This window comes from Rissa tridactyla, chromosome 23 (genome assembly GCF_028500815.1).
Source record: "Rissa tridactyla isolate bRisTri1 chromosome 23, bRisTri1.patW.cur.20221130, whole genome shotgun sequence".
NCBI lineage: Eukaryota > Metazoa > Chordata > Aves > Charadriiformes > Laridae > Rissa > Rissa tridactyla.
Genome location: NC_071488.1, coordinates 4,203,627 through 4,209,231, shown reverse-complemented (window position 1 = coordinate 4,209,231; position 5,605 = coordinate 4,203,627). Strand labels below are relative to the sequence as shown.

The 5,605-nt window shown below is 51.1% G+C and overlaps 1 long non-coding RNA gene across 1 annotated transcript; it reads right to left on the bottom strand.

Annotated features, from left to right (window-relative positions):
• Positions 1-303: 303 nt before the first annotated feature.
• On the bottom strand, positions 304-3,088 carry LOC128900936 (uncharacterized). The gene is made up of 4 exons (XR_008463386.1): positions 3,062-3,088; positions 1,621-1,683; positions 1,164-1,219; positions 304-1,077 (listed from the first exon to the last, which is right to left on the bottom strand). It is a non-coding gene; the product is annotated as an uncharacterized LOC128900936 (long non-coding RNA).
• Positions 3,089-5,605: the final 2,517 nt, after the last annotated feature.

Genomic DNA, 5,605 nt, shown 5'->3' with positions numbered 1-5,605 from the left:
CAAATGAGAGAAAACTCTCAGCAAGAAGGATGACACCAACATAAGCCACTGTCAGGCAAGAAGACCTGCAAGACCACAATGGTGACACGAGAAGGCTCTAGGGAAACCCCAATAAATGAGTACAATGTAATGGTCCAGGAAAACAAGTGACTCAAACCGAGATGTACGTGCAGGAAGCCTGGCTTCAAGACCTAAGAACTTAAGGATGCAGGGAAGAAGTCCCAGTCACTGAAAATGGATGGCTAGAGAACAGAGCTGCTCACGCAGCCAGGAACAATGCTGCAGTTGTGGACCACGCAGAAACTTCCCAGATGCAAGGCCGATCCACTGTTTAAGCTTATAATGCAAGAAAAGTGGGGCCTGACTGGGGCAGTGCCAATGAGTACTGGCATTCAAGACTCTTGGGATGGTGTCTGAAGTACAGGCTGTGCTCCTCAAGTGTAAAGAGAACATCGAGACCCAAGGAAGGTTTAGGACACAGAAGACAGACCACACAAACAACACAACAGATGCAGGCTGGAACCGCCCTGCCCGGCTCATGCTAGCATTGTGCTGAAGACTAATCCGCTCCCTTTACCTGCCCAAAGGGGATGGCTCCAGGACAGCCCTCTGCCCTTCTCTAACTTTAAGATGCCTCCCTGCAAATCACAAACTTTTCCCCTTCCAGCCCCTCCCCAGCCCTGGCCACTCAACTTAGCTTTCAGAGGGCTGGAGGTCTTAAATCCGATGTCGACAGAAAAAAAAAAAAAAAAACACAGCACATCGACTATCTGGGACATTCCTATAGTCACCAGGTTCATCATCATCTACAATTAAAGAAAACCAAACAGTGACAGCAAGAAGTTTCAGAGAGGCCACCGCCAACCTCTTCCACAATTTCCCCTTCCTCAAAAGCACAATGGGATTCCACTCACCTGCTCCTTCCAGAGTCAAATGCTGTGGCCATCATTGCTTGAGATACCAAGAAACAAAATTACTGTTGCACATGTGAGAAATCACCAGCCACAAGCTCCTCCTCACTGCTGCCTCGGCTCACCTCTAATGCTCATCCACTTCCAAAGATGGCTCACAGGGCACCTGCAAAACCAGAAGATAAATAATTAACCAGGTTGCCATATAATACTTCACTACTAAGACACCAATGTGGCCCACAACCGCCTCACCTTCTCAGCATGCTCATCAGCATGCGGCTTAGTCCCTCTGAGCCTGCGTCCTGCACCTAAAAAAAAAAAGCCAACCAAAAGACATATGCTGACATACTGCCCGACACCTCAGCCTGCCTACAGCCATTCCTGTCTCCTGCTCCTTTACCCTGGCCTCTCGCCCACCTGCCCTCCATGGTTTTGGGCTGCTGCTTTGAGGCTTACAGACTACCTGTAAAACAGACACAAAGGACACTAAAAACTTCACCCACAATATAACATCTGACAAGAATTGCTGCTTCAGCCCACTATTCATTGACCACCTTGCCCAAGAGTCACATCCAGTGCCAATATCCTGATTTACTCATCACTTCATACCTTCAAAATGAAAAAAAACACCCACACCCCACCACCAAGCCATAATAAAATGACATAGCCACCAGTCACATCTTCCCTCCAGCACCATGAGCTGACCCACCTTCTTACAGGGTCCCGCTTGCCTTCTCCATGACTCTTTGGTGCACATCTTGTCCCTCTGCATCTGAAAAAAAAAAAAAAAAAATCAGTAAACAAGTCACCCAGATGCTGATCAGTAGCTGAATGATTCCAGGGGTCTTGTTTCCATTTAGGAATATCATCTAGGCTCCAACTACAGCCTCCATTAAAAAAAAATTGGACCCAGTGTTAATCCCCACACATACAAGCCTTAACACCTTCAATCTGCTTCACTACTGCCAAACAGGCCCTCCCAGGAGGCTCCAATCATCCCCATAAAACACTATGGAAATGACTGTCCCTGCCAATGGCTGCTTGATCCCAGATGACTGTACAACCTTTGGCTAAACAGTCTTGGCAGATCAACATATTACCCATAGACTGTTATTGCTGTTCCACCTACCCCTGACTCTACACCCCCAGGCAGGGCAGCTCCACGCCAAACACACCCACGTGCAGCCCAACACCACGCAGCACTATAGACAACAATGTGACTCCAAGATGAGAGAAAACTCTCCACAAGAAGAATGACTTTCAGACAAGAGACGCTGTTGGGCAAGACGACTGATGGCCACAGCACAGACGTGAGGAGGCTCTGTGGCAAAGTTGTAAAAATCATAAAAGAGTCAAATGTAACAGCCCATTCCAAGAAGTTCCTGTCCAAATGGAGATGACATATGTGCAGGAAGCCTGGCTTCAAGACCTGAGAATGTAAGGATGCAGGGAAGAAATCCCAGTTCATAAAAGCAGATGGCTAGAGCTGCTATAGCTCAGAGAACAGAGCTGCTCATGCAGCCATGAACAATGCTGCAGAAGAGGACCATCCAGAAACTTCCAAGAGGCAAGTCCGATCTGCACTTTAAAATTGTTATGCAAGAATTGCCCATTGGGCACTCTGACAATTAGCACAGGCATTCGAGACTCTACAGGGGCTGCCCAAGGCACATGCTGTGCCCCTTGAGTGCAAAGAGAAACGAGGATATCAAAACCTAAGGAAAGTCCAAGACACAGAAGACAGAGCACACAAACTACACAACAACAGACACAGGCCAGAACTGCCCTGCCCAGCACACACTAGCTTTGTGCTGAAGAGTAACGCACTCCCTTTACCTACTCAGAGGAGACTCCTCCTGGATAGCCCTCTGCTCTACCCTGACTTGAAAACTCCTCCCTGAAACTGTCAACCTTGGCCCCCCTCCAGCGCCTGTGCCTCTACTTAGCTTTCAGACAGCCAGGGGTCTGAATTCATCTTTGACAAAAAACCCACAACAAACAGCTAACTGATGTGTTCCTGCAGTCACCACGTTCCTCTTCATCTGTAAAACAAAAAGAAACCATGGCTCCAGCAGTGACCACCCTGATAGTAGAGGCCAACCTCTTCTACAGCACCCTCCTCCTCAGAGGTGCCATGGCAATCCGCTCACCTGTTTCACGCTGATTCCAGAGTCAGAGGCTGCAGCAGCAATTATTTATGACACCTAAGATACCAACAAACACAAAATTACCATTGCATTTCTGTGAAATCACCGGTCCCATGCTCCTCCTCAATACTATCCAGCTCACCTCAAATGCAAGGGACTAGAACAGACCAGACCCTCTTGACACCCAAATCCAAATGCAAAACCAATATGACAAAGACTGATGAACCTGCCTCCATTTCCTAGCCAACCCCCAGCACCAAAACTTTTAGAAACCTCATCTCCTCAACTGTCAGGGAAGGACCCACGCTTCTTCTTGACAGCTCCCATTCTATATTTGCAACCCTGAAACCCCTGTGTCAGCCACTCCTCAGGAGCTGCTCTTCTGAGCCATGCCCTGTGTTCAGCAGGCACCTCCTATCTTCTGTCTTCCCACAGACTCTGGGCTCTGCTATGGACCCACAAAATAAGTAATGCCCTGACACGATCTATGAGGGGCCTGCTGCAAGCTGCAAAAACTCTAGGGACACCACAGCACTATTTGGGCAATGGGGAAAGGTGATGAGCCATGCCATACCCTGAATGACACTATGCCTTACATCCCTGCTGCTTTCTTGAGAAGTGCTGAAGTACAATATGCAGATGCATACAAAATCCTCACCCTAACCCCTACAACATAATCTCATCATCAACCCAATTAAGAGAAACAAGATCAGCAACTCACACAGCATACTGCAAAACCGGTGGAAAAAGCCACAGGCCCATCTTCAATAAAGTCAGGAATTCTAGGAAAATGCAGCACTCTTAGAATAAAGAAAAGCACACTATTAAACCATCTGGACATCCCCTAAACACTCATCACAAAGTTACTGACCTGAAAAAAAGGAAACAAAAAAGCTGCATACCAGTCAACTTTCTACTATACAGGTGGCAGGATGTGTACTGGTCCTGAAGGTCTTAACTCAGCCTTCTTACCTCTGCCTCCCTAAATACCAAAACATGCCTGCCCGAAAGCTGCAGACAAGTGAAGGACCAGCAGAGCACTGACCCCAGAGGAGCCCAGCAGCAGAACAAGCTCCTGAGCCGAGCCTGTGGCTCATATACCCCGGGCCCCGCCCACTGCCATCAGGCCCCGTCCACCACCCTTCCCACAATCCCCTGGAGAAAGGGGCGGGGACAACCCCCCAGAAGACAAAAAGGTGGCCACAGGAGCAGGAGCTCCTTTTCTTATACCTTAAGTTCCCAGCAGGCAAAGCAACAGTCATTTTTATTTCCATTGGGCACTTGCCTCTGGTGATTCTCTTACTGCTTTTGTTTGAGTTCTGTCTGCTTGTTGCTGTAAAGAAGAAAGTTCTGCAGGCATCACTTTATTTTTGCTATCTTCAGATATTTTCGTGGTTAATTGGTAATCGTGTTTTATGGTTTTAGAAGAGTGCTGGAAGCAGGTGATTTCCAGAAGACTGATGAGCACTTCCTGGATCCTGGAGGACTAAATCACCATGGAGAGGCGCGTCAGCGGACTGAGGGGGCGTCCTGAAGGACTAAAAGTGCCATAGAGAGGCGCGTCGGCTGACTGAGCGGCGTAACTGGAGGACTAAAGTGCCATGGAGAGGCGCGTGGGAGGACTGAGAGGGTTCCTGGAGGACTAAAGTGCTATAGAGACACGCGTGGGAGGACTGAGCGGGCACTTCCGGGCTCCTGGAGGACTAAAGTGCTGTGGAGACGAGCGTCGGCTGACTGAGCGGCGCCCTGGAGGACTAAAGTGCCATAGAGAGGCGCGTCGGCTGACTGAGCGGCGCCCTGGAGGACCAAAGTGCCATAGAGAGGCGCGTCGGCTGACTGAGCGGCGCCCCGGAGGACTAAAGTGCCATAGAGAGGCGCGTCGGCTGACTGAGCGGCGCCCTGGAGGACCAAAGTGCCATAGAGAGGCGCGTCGGCTGACTGAGCGGCGCCCTGGAGGACCAAAGTGCCATAGAGAGGCGCGTCGGCTGACTGAGCGGCGCCCTGGAGGACTAAACTGCCATAGAGAGGCGCGTCGGCTGACTGAGGGGCGCCCCGGAGGACTAAAGTGCCATAGAGAGGCGCGTCGGCTGACTGCGCGGCGCCCGGGAGGACTAAAGTGCCATAGAGAGGAGCGTCGGCTGACTGCGCGGCGTCCTGGAGGACTAAAGTGCCATAGAGAGGCGCGTCGGCTGACTGAGCGGCGCCCTGGAGGACTAAAGTGCCATAGAGAGGCGCGTCGGCTGACTGAGGGGCGCCCTGGAGGACTAAAGTGCCATAGAGAGGCGCGTCGGCTGACTGAGCGGCGCCCTGGAGGACTAAAGTGCCATAGAGAGGCGCGTCGGCTGACTGCGCGGCGCCCGGGAGGACTAAAGTGCCATAGAGAGGAGCGTCGGCTGACTGAGCGGCGCCCTGGAGGACTAAAGTGCCATAGAGAGGCGCGTCGGCTGACTGAGGGGCGCCCCGGAGGACTAAAGTGCCATAGAGAGGCGCGTCGGCTGACTGCGCGGCGCCCGGGAGGACTAAAGTGCCATAGAGAGGAGCGTCGGC